The sequence below is a fragment of the Podarcis erhardii genome, assembly GCF_964252035.2.
Source record: "Podarcis erhardii genome assembly, chromosome: 1".
In the NCBI taxonomy this organism is placed as follows: domain Eukaryota; kingdom Metazoa; phylum Chordata; class Lepidosauria; order Squamata; family Lacertidae; genus Podarcis; species Podarcis erhardii.
Genome location: NC_138497.1, coordinates 6091761 through 6106333, shown reverse-complemented (window position 1 = coordinate 6106333; position 14573 = coordinate 6091761).

The window sequence follows — 14573 nt, the reverse complement described above, 5'->3', positions numbered from 1 at the left end:
CAGCTGCACATTCCTGCATTGCTGGGGGTGAGAGCAGCTCAAGAGGACAAAGGTGAAATTGCAATGTGAAGGTCACGAGGCCTCTGATCAGACAGTCGTATGCCAGAGGCTTGGCTCAGATTAGACTACAGCAGCCTTCGCTAACCGGGCGCCCTCCAGAGGTTTCTGCACTACAGTTCCCAACAGCCCCAGTGGATGGGAACCGTAGTCCTAAAACCTCTGGGTGGTGCCAGGTTAGCAGAAGGCAAGAGAAGAGCATGGCCTCATAGGAGTTAAGAGCAGTGCTTTTTTCCTGGGGTGCGCATACCCCTAAACATTTTGTGAATCTATGTTTGGCCTGATTGAGGGGCCATGGGTAGGAAAATGAGAGTACCCCTAAACATTTTCTTTAGGGGGAAAAAGCACTGGATAAATGTATTTTATTGTATTTTATTTTGCAGAATGCTTAGACAGAATGCTTAGTATAAAACTAGCAACAAATGTTGCAAATGTAAAGAAAAAGAAGGAACATTTTATCATATGTGGTGGGAATGCAAAAAGGTGAAATGTTTCTGGGAGATGATATATAATGAGTTGAAAAAAAAATGTTGAAATATACATTTACAAAGAAACCAGAAGAATTTCTACTGGGAATGGTAGGAAGTGATATAAATAGAAAAGAATGTAAACTTATTTTATATGCAGTAATAGCAGCTAGAATATTATTAGCCCAGAAATGGAAGCAAGAAGAATTGCCGATGATTGAAGAATGGAGAATGAAGTTGATGGACTATGCAGAATTAGATAAACTAACAGGAAGGATCTGAAACCAACGGGACCAGAGATTTACCGAAGACTGGAGTAAATTTATGATCTATATGAAAAGTATCTGTGATGAACAAACGACGTTTGTAGGTTTGCAAGAAGTTCTGTGAGGAGTATTGTTAGAAATATTGTAAAATTGGAGAAGGGGAGATGATAGGTTAAAAGTGGTAAAGACAATATAAAATTAAGTAATGCATAAAAAGTGATTAAGATGGAAGATCATCGGAGGTGCTGATGGAAGTCCAAAAAGAATGTATTTGTTATAATATGTGGGGTATGTTTTATAATTTGTATGTTAAAATTAATAAAAAATGTATTTTTTTAAAAAAAGGAAAATGAGAGTACCCCTAAACATTTTTTTTTAAAGAAAAGAAGCACTGGTTAAGAGCATTAGAACAGCTGATCTTATTGCTATGGAAACAAACACATGGATGATTCATCAGAACTTGTTTTCCACCCTTGATCTGCATGTGCAACGTGGAAGGCTTCCTAAGGGGTCACAAGGATTAGCATTTTCGTGAGGTTCTGCTAATGTTCAGGAGCAGCAGAGGTCAGGGGTTGAAACTCACCCAGAGATAAATGTGAGATGGCACAGTCCCTCACAGGCAGGCAGAATATCATGAAGTTTATGAGTTTGCAGGGAAAATGTGGGTCCCATTTAACATCCAAAAACTGAGATGCTGTTACGGTTTAAGGTTCAAGCATCTGCCCATTGCTTTCCATTTGTTTCATTTTATTCATTTCCGTTAATGTTTCTGCACCACTTGATTGTAAAAGAAACCAACCACCTCAAAGTGGTTTGCAAAAAGATAAAAATAAAATCAAGAAACATTTGCAAAGATAGTTTAAAACTTACAAAACGTATTGAAACAGGTTAGATTTCACACAAACTTTCTAAGCACCTGGCTAGGCCTGTCTAAACAAGAATAGTTTTGTTGTTTGTTGTTGTTGTTGTTTAGTCGTTTAGTCGTGTCCGACTCTTCGTGACCCCCTGGACCAGAGCACACCAGGCACTCCTGTCTTCCACTGCCTCCCGCAGTTTGGTCAAACTCATGCTGGTAGCTTCGAGAACACTGTCCCACCATCTCGTCCTCTGTCGTCCCCTTCTCCTTGTGCCCTCTATCTTTCCCCACATCAGGGTCTTTTCCAGGGAGTCTTCTCTTCTCATGAGGTGGCCAAAGTATTGGAGCCTCAGCTTCAGGATCTGTCCTTCCCGTGAGCACTCAGGGCTGATTTCCTTCAGAATGGAGAGGTTTGATCTTCTTGCAGCCCATGGGACTCTCAAGAGTCTCCTCCAGCACCATAATTCAAAAGCATCAATTCTTCGGCGATCAGCCTTCTTGATGGTCCAGCTCTCACTTCCATAAGAATAGTTTTAGCAGGCTCCAAAAAGAATACAGTGCTTGGTATCAAGAGGCAGGGAGTTCCAAAGTGTAGGTTCTGCTACACTAAATGGTCAAGTTCTTACAAATGTGGAATGGATGTTACGGGGCGGCAGTGGTATTGCCAACCCCACCGATTGAAGCAGGCAGGCAGGCACAATGGGTAAGAGTTGAGCATAAATCTTTTCAACAGAAATAAATAATAATACAGTGGACTCTCGGGTTAATGTTACCTTCAGGTAACGTAACTTTCGGGTGCAAACACGGCAAACCCAGAAGTGTATTCTTCCAGGTTTCACACATGCACAGAACCGCTCTATCACGCCATGCACATGCGCAGAAGCGGCACTTCTACTTGCCGATTTTCGGGGTACGTACGGACCCATGGAAAGAATTATATTCGTATGCAGAACGTCCACTATAATAATTTATAATAATAATTTATTATTCATACCCCGTTCAGCTCCCAACAGAATAAAACATCAAACATTAAAAACTTCCCTAAACAGGGTTGCCTTCAGATGTTTTGTAAAAGTCAGATAGTTGTTTATTTCCTTGACATCTGATGGGAGGACACCACTACCGAGAGGGCGCCACAAGGCCCTCTGCCTGGTTTCCTGTAACCTCACTTCTCGCAGTGAGGGAACCACCAGAAGGACCTCGGCGCTGGAACTCAGTGTCCAGGCTGAACGATGCGGATGGAGACGCTCCTTCAGGTATGCTGGACCGAGGCCGTTTAGGGTTTTACAGGTCAGCACCAACACTTTGAATTGTGCTCGGAAACGTCCTGGGAGCCAATGAAGGTATTTCAGAACCAGTGTTATATGGTCTTGGCGGCCACTCCCAGTCACCAGTCTAGCTGCTGCATTCTGGATTAGTTGTAGTTTCTGGGTCACCTTCAAAGGTAGCCCCACGTAGAGCGCATTGCAGTAGTCTAAGTGGGAGATAACCAGAGCATGCACCACTCTGGCGAGACAGTCTGCGGGCAAGTAGGGTCTCAGCCTGCGTACTGGATGGAGCTGGTAGACAGCTGCCCTGGACACAGAAAACGCTTGATTTTGGCTCAAAGTGTTCCAAGGCTAAGGAGCCAGCTCATGTGCTTGGCCACACCCAGAAGAAGAACCATGTGCAACTCATTAGATGATTTACCCATTCATCTGAAAACCTCCACATTTCAGATGTAGGACAGGGCTAAACCTCGCTGAGTTTCTCACTCCCCCACGTAACCCCAAGCCTAGCTAGAAGGGCATTTAATGCAGGCTTCCTCAACCTCGGCCCTCCAGATATTTTTGGCCTACAACTCCCATGATCCCTAGCTAGCAGGACCAGTGGTCAGGGATGATGGGAACTGTAGTCTCAAAACATCTGGAGGGCCAAGGTTGAGGAAGCCTGATTGAATGGAATCTTAGAGCTGGAAGGGACCCCAAGAGTCATCCAGTCCTGCAATGCAGGAATCTTTTGCCTAATGTGGGACTCGAACCCACAACCATCAGATTAAGAGCCTCATGCTGTACTGACTCAACTATCCCTTTCTATGCCTTGCGTGCCTGTGCTGCAATGAGGTCCAGTGGTTTCCTGCATTGTTTTGGACTCTAGAATACCAGGAGGACTGCTATGGGGGGGGGGGAGAAACATCACCGTTTTATTATGATTGGTGTTTTGCTAAGCTTAGCTCCGCAAGCATTCAAAACAGTTTTGAATGCCAAGCAATGAGTCATGGGCCATTCACCACCCAGCCACAGTTATGCACAAAAGCATTTCAAGAAAAGGGTGTGAAATATGTATTCAGGCCACAGTTTCACTCCCCTCTGAGGAATGGGACACCCAAATCGCGACCCACGAGCTGAGATGAAGTAATTCTGGTATCACCTGGAGGCATTTGGCAGACTTCAGTGGAATTTTTTTTCATAAACTGTTTCCGAAATCTCTTAAAATTCAAAAGAGGGGGACAGATGTTTTCTCTTGAACCCAAAACCGCCCTCTTTCAAAGAATCTGAGGGGACCTCAGTGGTCATCTAGCCCAACCCCCCTCCAATACAGGAAATTCATTCTGCATTCTAGAATGATTCTAGAATGTATTTTAATTAATTGACTGTGTGATTTTAAGTACACTGTGCTATTTTTACCTGTTGTTCGCTGCTCTGAGCCCAGTTTTGGTGGGGAGGGCGGGATACAAATATTATTATTTTTATATTATTATTATTATTATTATTATTAAATCCATCACTTCACTATCCTTGATAGATACTCAGCTTAAAATCTTCTAACCAAAGAGAGTCCATCACCTTGCATAGAAAGTAGCCTTTTTCCCACTGTTGATCAACTCATACCATGAAAAAGTTGTTCCTAGCCTAGTATGGCTAGTCTAAATACATTTGATACGGAAGGGGGGGCCATGTCTTCTTCACCTTCTTCTTCGCTACAATATATCAATTTATTTCCAATTGTCAATGTCAAAAGGGACTAAAATCTATAAAATTCATAGAAAATCAACGTGCCAATTTGCTCAATTTCTCTAGGACTCCATCACACCTCCCCTGTCCTCCAAAATCCCTCAAGCAAGGTGTTAAGACCCTAATCCTGTCAAATCGCTCTGATCAGCCTTTCCTCCAGGCAATGTCAGGTGGCAGACTATGCATATTTGGGACCATTGTCTTCTCATCCCCCGTACTCAGGAAGTGTTTTCTGTGCATATCTCCAGCTCTGCATATTCCCCCTCCCTCCTACTTATGTTAATCCTGTGTAACCCAAGCTCTCCTTAATGTTGCAGATAGGTAGCCGTGTTGGTCTGCCATAGTCAAAACAAAATAAAAAAATTCCTTCCAGTAGCACCTTAAAGACCAACTAAGTTAGTTCTAGGTATGAGCTTTCGTGTGCATGCACACTTCTTCAAGAAGGAATTTTTTTATTTTGTTTCTCCTTAATGTATTCATGATGTAATCTGTGTAACCCAACCTTTCCTTAATGTATTCGTGATGTAACTGGGATGTATTTTTGCACTGTATTCTGGGACATGGAGGGAGTTTCAAAAGTTCATGTCACCCCTTTCTCGCTGTTCAATCTCGCTTTGAACCCGTTGCGCAATAAACTTGGATCTTCTGCAGTTTGCTCCTGTCTACGGCTGAGCTCATTTTCCTCCGCAGGGACCCACGGACTTAGTCCGATGAGCTGGGTGGCAGAGCAGCCTCGCACCCAGATTTTAGCCGTAACAACATTATTTGCCACCCTGGGCTCCCATGGAAGGGCAGGTCAGAAATTTAAGCAGTCCGAACCCTTCATCTTAGGTCCACTGAATTTGCTCCACTGTATACATAGAGCAGGGACGCGGGTGGCGCTGTGGGTAAAAGCCTCAGCGCCTAGGGCTTGCCGATTGAAAGGTCGGCGGTTCGAATCCCCGCGGCGGGGTGCGCTCCCACTGCTCGGTCCCAGCGCCTGCCAACCTAGCAGTTCGAAAGCACCCCTGGGTGCAAGTAGATAAACAGGGACCGCTTACTGGCGGGAAGGTAAACGGCGTTTCCGTGTGCTGCGCTGGCTCGCCAGATGCAGCTTTGTCACGCTGGCCACGTGACCCGGAAGTGTCTCCGGACAGCGCTGGCCCCCAGCCTCTTGAGTGAGATGGGCACACCAACCCCAGAGTCTGTCAAGACTGGCCCGTACGGGCAGGGGTACCTTTACCTTTACCTATACATAGAGCAGCTTTTTATACCTAAAGCTTGCAATGTTTTCCTAATATTTACCCGATTGCAGGTAGACCAGGGCTGGATCTACAATGATCTGCTAAATGTTTCTACAATGCTGAATAGCAATTTTCCATTGGCGGTGGCTCGCTGCTCTACAGTGCCCTCTGGTGTTGCATTTTAATAACGCATTTTTAACGTTATAAACGTCGAGTGTTGGTCCACCCCAGTTCCACAGGCCAGGTGGTGGCAATTCACTATCAACTCCCTAGCAGGGGTCAGCAGACTTTTTCAGCAGGGGGCCGGTCCACCGTCCCTCAGACCTTGCGGGGGGGCGGACTATATTTTGGGAGGAAATGAACAAATTCCTATGCCCCACAAATAACCCAGAGATGCATTTTAAATAAAAGGACACATTCTACTCATGTAAAAACATGTTGATTCCTGGACCGTCCGGGGGTCAGATTTAGAAGGCGATTGGGCCGGATCCGGCCCCCGGGCCTTAGTTTGCCTACCCATGCCCTAGAGCAAGTCTGCGTCTCAAAGCTCAGGCTGCACTCTTGTGTACACTTACCTGGGAGAAAGCCCTATTGGGCATAGTAGGACTTACTTCTGAGTAAATATACCTGGGATACGTGTGAGTTCCAAAAATGAGTTTCTTTTTTTAAAAAAAATATATTTATTAAGTTTTTATACACATAAAGCAGATCAAACAAAAAACAAGATACAGAAAAAATAAAATTAACAATAGAAAAAGCCTCCAGCTTTTAAATTCTTACTTAATTAACTTTCTTTCTTGACTTCCTCACGCCTCCCTTTTTTGTGTTCCTCTTTACCCAATCAGATACAGCAAATCCTAACCCTCTTTCAGAACAAAATAAAAAAATTCCTTCCAGTAGCACCTTAAAGACCAACTAAGTTAGTTCTAGGTATGAGCTTTCGTGTGCATGCACACTTCTTCAGATTTCCTCTTTCAGAAATCATTTCTAGTTATTAAAATCACTCTATTATGTCTCCAATCTTTCCTCCTTATATTTAAGTACCCTTAGCATATTATTTACCTTTGACATAATAAAACTTTTGTCATTCACCTTTTTTCTATTACATTTTTGCATATTTTTTCACACTGTATCACTAATGCCATATTATTTTCATATCCAACATCCTTTTAACATTCATAAACTTTGCAGTGTTTCTGCAGATAGTCTTTAAACTTCTTCCAGTCCTCTTCCACCGCTTCTTCTCCCAGGTCTCGGATTCTGCCAGTCATTTCTGCCAATTCCATGTAGTCTATTACTTGCATCTGCCACTCTTCCAAGGTGGGCAAATCTTGTGTCTTCCAATACTTTGCGATAAGTATTCTTGCTGCTGTTGTCGCATACATAAAAAACGTTCTATCTTTCTTTAACACCAATTGGCCGACTAATGAGTTTCTTTTAGTCTCAATGAATATAATGACTCCAACTCCCATCACCCCTGAGCGCTGGCCATGCTAGCTGGGGCTGATGGGAGTTGTAATGCAACAGCATCTAAAAGGGCCAGTTTCCCCTCCCTTGGTGCAGCTGTTAGGAGTTTCAGTTTAGGATCTGGGTTCAAATTCCCACTCAGTCATGAATGGCCTTGGGCTGGTCACTGTCTCTCAGTCTAATCTGCCTCACAGGAGGAGGGGGGGAATGGGATATATAAGTGCAATGATTAAATATTGTTGAAAGCATACAGAAAACCAAGAGCTGGAATTCATATCAGCTGCTTTCTTCATTCCTAGGTGTGTCCTGCTCAATAACGGCAGGGTCACTCATGAGCAGGAAGGACCCAGATCTCAGTCACAGTCATGGGTATAATCTCTGATGTGACACACTTATCTCTTGCAAAAGCTGCTGTGAGTCACAAAGGAGCTGCCTTGAGTATCTCATCCCGTAGCAATTTATTCCAGCCCTTTTCAAGTCCTTGAAGCAGTTCGCATACATTATTCCAGGAATCCATGCAACAACCCGGGAACTGTGGAACTCACTGCCTATTGATATCCAGGGCAGCTTGTCTGCCAGCTCCATCTGGTATGCAGGCTGAGACCCTACCTGCCCGCAGACTGTCTCGCCAGAGTGGTGCATGCTCTGGTTATCTCCCTCTTGGACTACTGCAATGCGCTCTATGTGGGGCTACCTTTGAAGGTGACCTGGAAACTACAACTAATCCAGAATGCGGCAGCCAGACTGGTGACTGGGAGCGGCCGTCGGGACCACATAACACCGGTCTTGAAAGACCTACATTGGCTCCCAGTATGTTTCCGAGCACAATTCAAAGTGTTGGTGTTGACCTTGAAAGCCCTAAACGGCCTCGGTCCTGTATACCTGAAGGAGCGTCTCCACCCCCATCGTTCTGCCCGGACACTGAGGTCCAGTGCCGAGGGCCTTCTGGCGGTTCCCTCATTGCGAGAAGCAAAGCTACAGGGAACCAGGCTGAGGGCCTTCTTGGTGGTGGCGCCCATCAGATGTCAAAGCAATAAACAACTACCTGACATTCAGAAGACATCTTAAGGTACCCCTGTTCAGGGAAGTTCTTAATGTGTGCCATTTTAGTGTATTTTGGTCTCTGTGGAAGCTGCCCAGAGTGGCTGGGGAAACCCAGCCAGATGGGCGGGGTACAAATAATAAATAATAATAATAATAATAATAATAATAATAATAATAATAATTATTATTATTATCAGGAAGAAACCTTCACAGCACTTTTTGCAACACCTAATAGACAAGCCCATGCAGAAATCTTGCATGTTGATGTGTTTTTAGTTTATCGCTGATTTTAATTTTTTTTTTTAGAATGTAGCTGCTTTTAACTATTTTTATCCACAGGCAGCTTAGCCGATGGTCAGGGATGATGAAAATTGTAGCCCAACATCATCTAGACTAGAGAGCAGCCAAGATTGGCAAGGGTTGCAATTGGGAGATTGTGCAAGGTGTGTAAAGCAGATAACCTGAGGCAGAAGTGTTGGCTTTTACTATTTCTTCATCCCAATAGCCCTCAAGGAACCAGAGATCTGTTTTTCACCCAAGGCACCCCCCCACACCTTGTTGCATGCAAAGCGTGGGTTCATGTTAACAAGAGACATGTTTCTGAGATCCCAGAAATGAGTTTTTAGAAGGCAGGCCGCAGGAATCCTTCGCCAGAGTTCCTTGGCTGCGCCCCACAAAACAGCTTTGGAAGTGGTTTAAAGCGCATTTGTGACTCCATGGGCCTCTCGTTGGGAAGGTTCTTCCAACAGCACGAAATAAGCAGCTCCTCTTGCAGTATAATATTCTTGGTTGCGCTTTGAGCCAATGTGGCTTCTCTTGCCCCTGTAAGCAAGAACCGATCATACATACAATGTCCCCAGAAACACATGAAGAATAAAAACACCCAGATCCCGAACACAGCTCTTATCTGTTTTGGGGGGACAGGGGGCAGGCAGGTGTGGGGAACTCCCTGGTCCTGAATGGGGTAACTGTGCCTCTGAAGGACCAGGCACGCAGCCTGGGAATCATTTTGGACTCACAGCTATCCATGGAGGCACAGGTCAATTCTGTGTCCAGGGCAGCTATTTACCAGCTCCCTCTGGTACGCAGGCTGGGACCCTACCTGCCCACGGACTGCCTCACCAGAGTGATGCATGCCTTGGTTATCTCCCACTTGGACTACTGCAATGCGCTCGACATGGGGCTACCTTTGAAGGTGACCCGGAAGCTGCAACTATTCCAGAATGCAGCAGCTAGACTGGTGACTGGGAGTGACCGCTGGGACCCCATAACACTGGCCTTGAAAGATCTACATTGGCTCCCAGTACGTTTCCGAGCAGGACGCGGGTGGCGCTGTGGTCTAAACCACTGAGCCTAGGGCTTGCTGAGCAGAAGGTCGGTGGTTTGAATCCCCATGACGGGGTGAGCTCCCGTTGCACGGTCCCAGCTCCTGCCCACCCAGCAGTTCAAAAGCATGTCAAGTGCAAGTAGATAAATAGGAACTGCTCCGGCGGGAAGGTAAACGGCGTTTCTGTGTGCTGCTCTGGTTCGCCAGAAGTGGCTTAGTCCTGCTGGCCACATGACCCGGAAGCTGTCTGCAGACAAACGCCGGCTCCCTCAGCCTATAGATCGAGATGAGCGCACAACCCCAGAGTTGTCCGCGACTGGACCTAATGGTCAGGGGTCCTTTACTCAAAGTGTTGGTGCTGACCTTTAAAGCCCTAAACGGGCTCAGTCCAGTATTCCTGGAGGAGCGTCTCCACCTCCATTCTACCCGGACACTGAGGTCCAGTCCTGAGGGCCTTCTGGCAATTCCCTCACTGCGAGAAGCCGTTACAGGGAACCAGGCAGAGGGCCTTCTTGGTAGTGGCGCCCGCCCTGTGGAACGCCTTCCCACCAGATGTCAAAGAGATAAACAACTAGCAGACTTTTAGAAGACATCTATAAGCAGCCCTGTTTAGGGAAGCTTTTAATGTTTAACGGACTATTGTATTTTAATATTTTGTTGGAAGCCGCCCAGAGTGGCTGGGGAAACTCAGCCAGATGGACGGGGTATAAATAATAAATTATTATATTATTATCATTGATAAGTCTGTAGCCAAATGAAGCAGCAGAGTGCAATGTTCCACTTTAGGTCCAGGCAGGGAAGGTGGAGGCACAGAAATTGACTCCGTCAGAAGGTTCTGGTCTCTCCTTCCTTGGGGTTTTTTAAGCAGAGGTTGGGTGGCCATCTGTCATGGATGCTTTAGCTGAGATTTCTGCACTGCAGGGGATTTGGTTGGGATAGATGTAAAGGCTATTCTACCTATTCTCCTGCTGCATGTGCAAATACAGCCTAAGGATAGGAGTAACCATCTTGCAAGAAAATTAAGTTTCCCAAAATGCCAGGGTTGCAGGTCTGCGCTTAAAGACAGTGGTCCTTGCGCCCTCTCCTGGTTAAAGAAGGACATGGCAATTTAAACTGATACAGTGGTACCTTGGTTCTCAAATGCCTTGGTACTCAAACAACTTGGAACCCAAACACTGCAAAGCCAGAAGTGTTCCAGTTTGCGAACTTTTTTCAGAAGCTGAACATGCTCCGTTTTGAGTGTCACACTTTTGCTTTGAGTGTTACGCTGAGGTCTGTCTGTTTTTGCTATTCATTTTGCATTTTTGTTTTTGCAGCTTTTGTTGTTGTTGTTGTTGTGACTGTGTGGAACCCGGTTCAGCTACTGATTGATTGTGCGACTGCAGTACATTGTTTATTGTTTTCATTTTATGGATCAGTGGTCTCGTTAGATAGTAAAATTCATGTTAAATTGCTGTTTTAGGGATTGTTTTTAAAAGTCTGGAACGGATTAATCCGTTTTGCATTACTTTCTATGGGAAAGTGTGCCTTGGTTTTGGAACGCTTTGGTTTTGGAACGGACTTCCGGAATGGATTCAGTTTGAGAACCAAGGTATCACTGTACATCCAAGACAGCAGTCAAGTGTTTTCCCAACTTGGGTCTCCAGCTGTTTTTGGACTACAATTCCCATCATCCCTGACCACTGGTCCTGCTAGCTAGGGATGGTGGGAGTTGTGTCAGCCTGCGTTTCTCGGTTCGCAAAGTATTGCTCTGATGTGCAGAGATCTTTCCTATTCCAATTAATTCAAGAGTGTACTGGAAGCTTCTCTTTGTGAAAGAAACAAGCAGAAGGTTTGTGATGTTTGGGTTATTCCTTCAGGGAACCCGAGTACAGCTGGCATAAACTGATTCTCTTATCTCTTTCTGTCAAGGTCATGCTGACTATAAGGCCAGATGGAGCCTGGGCTTCATTTTTCTGTCTTTCTTTCATTTTGCTGTGGTGTTCTGTATATAGTATGCTTCAGTGTTGAGGTTTTCGTCTCATTATAAGTTATTATAAGTTTAAGCCTGCTGCATCTGGATTTCTTATGGACAGGGCCAATCCTGAATGTACTGGATTTGTGACCATTATGCTCATTTACCTTCAGTAGCAGTAGCAATGGCAAACCTAGACAGCTGGACCATCAAGAAGGCTGATCGCTGAAGAATTGATACCTTTGAATTATGGTGCTGGAGTAGACTCTTGAGAGCCCCCATGGACTGCAAGAAGATCCAACCTCTCCATTCTGAAGGAAATCAGCCCTGAGTGCTCATGGAAGATGACAGGACCCCCCCACCCCCAGGACATGCTCTGTGGGGAGCAGGCTTCAGGCACCAGGCCCGCTGTCAGACCAACTCTGCCTTACAGAAATGTCTGGAAGCATGACATGTGGAGGCTGGCGATCTCAACCCCGCCATGTGGGAATCCCTTGCAGATGACCACAGTGCCTGGGGACTGTGGGGGTGCAAATATCCAGAGTGTGGGGGTCAGGTGGAATCGCTATGAGGAATTATGAAATATGGAGCAAGCCATTGTGTCCGCGATGAAAGCATTGTGTTGACTGGGTTTGATTCATTGACAATAATTTCTGATCGAATCCCACAAGCCTCTGCACCTCTGCCATTTGCTTTCTCTACGCCTGACAGGCACGTACAGTGGTGCCTCGCAAGACAAAATTAATTCGTTCCGCAATTTTTTTCTTCTTGCGGGTTTTTCGTCTTGCGAAGCACGGTTTCCCATAGGAATGCATTGAAAATCAATCAATGCGTTCCTATGGAGACCATCCGGGGACAGAGGGGAAGGCGCACGCCTTCCCCTCTGTCCCCGGACCCCTTTTGAACCAAGGGGCGGCAACGGGGAGAAGCGATCTTCTCCCCGCCGCCCCTTGCTTCAAAAGAGGTCCGGGGACAGCGGGGAAGACGCGCTGCGCTTCCCCGCTATCCCCGGAGCTTGCAGGGCAAGCTTCGTTTTGCGAAGCAAGCCCATAGGGAGATGCGTCTTGCGAAGCGGCTAAGAAAACTCCTTCGTCTAGCGAGTTTTTCGTCTTCCGAGGCGTTCGTCTTGCGGGGCACCACTGTATAAGCATTTGAAAACACAGACTGGTTGCTTCCCCCGGCATCCTGGGTCATAAAGATAGAAGGTAGCTTTGATGTAGTTTGTTAATCTTGATAGATCTTAAGGACCAGGAAGAGTGTTCACAAGGAGATGGTAAATACTGCCATTCTTCCTCTCCTGTTTATGACCTCCGGGGTTTTGCTGAATGCATTCATCTAATCTTGTTTTATTTACTCTCAGAATGTATGCATGCTCAAATTAGCTCTTTGTAGTTTTAACTTTAACTTTGTCCCCACGTGGGTTTTTTTTAAAAAATGCTCAGAGGAAATCTGATTGGTTCTTACAAACACTGTGTAAAAAGTTCTTTTGTGAATAAAACGACCTGGGCCAAGGGGTGGACAGGATTATTATTGGTACCTCTTCCCAGAGTCTTGCTGGTCAAGTCTCGTGTGTATTTTATTAATCAGAGTCCAATCCTTCCTTGCTTTTGGGACGCAACAGAGACAGTCAGTCAGGATGTATGTTCACAGAAGTGACAAGAGATAAAGGACCGCTTTAAAACTCTTGGAGGCAACAATGCTTCTGAATACAGTTGCACCTTGGAAGTCTAACAGAATCCATTCCGGAAGTCCGTCTGACTTCCAAAACATTCAGGAATCAAGGCGCGGCTCCCGATTGGCTACAGTAAGCTCCTGCAGCCAATCGGAAGCTGCGGTGGACGTCTGGGTTCCAAAGAACATTCGCAAACCGGAACACTCCTAGGTTTGCGGCATTCGGGAGCCAAAATGTTCGTCTTGAAAGGCATTTGACTTCCAAGGTATGACTTTACCAGTTGCTGGCAGCTGTGAGAGTAGAATTCTGGGCTGGATGGGCCACTGGAATGATCCTGCAGGCTCTTATGTTCTTAAGAATAGGGTACTGGATTATTGTCATACATCAAGGTGGGAGGAAGCTTTCATCACCTAAGGACTCTGAACACAGTCATCTTGAAAATACGTTTAATGTCCAATTGTATACAAAAAATGACAGCATTTTCAAAAAATATCAAATCCTGTATTTAAAGCCTCTTCACTACCATCATACAACAAATTTGTCATCTAGAAAGAAAAATAATAATAATACAGCAGCAGGTGATATGGTCTATGCTTCAGAAGTGTGATTGCTTAATAATTCCATATTGTAAACAAATGCAGTTAAATATCCACCCCAGAAGCACAAGCCAAAAAAAAACCCAACCCCAAATTTCTCAGCAGTTTTCCCCCCTCAAAAAAACAAAACAAAACCCCCCAACTCACAAAGTACAGATTGATACAAATTCCATTGCATAACAAGCATCAATTGGGCTAAAAATTGCTCACACTCGGGACAGAATGATTAAAAAGTTTTACTACACAGCATTGAACAATTGCCTGGGATGGTGGGGTAGGGTCCTCCCCCCCCCATTACTTATAGGAAAGGATAGTCTCATGACTGGGGGGGGGGTGGGGGGGTGGGAGCGGTCCAAGTAACATCAAGGGATAATAAGCAGAGATCGTGAATCCCCAGGAAGAATGCTTTGTCCATAACCAAGTCTGGTCCATTTTGGATTTTTATTTGTAATTTTTGGAAAAAATTTCCTGGAGGAGCCAAGCACAAAGATGCAAAATGCATTTTAATTCACAGGACTTCCATCTCCCTTGCATATACTGCTCTGACTCTTTCCCAGAAGAGAAATTTTGATATATATATATATTTTCTCCACATATGCACACTGGGAGGGAGCACAGAGAGAAGAAACGCCATGGCGCATCTGAAGTGGC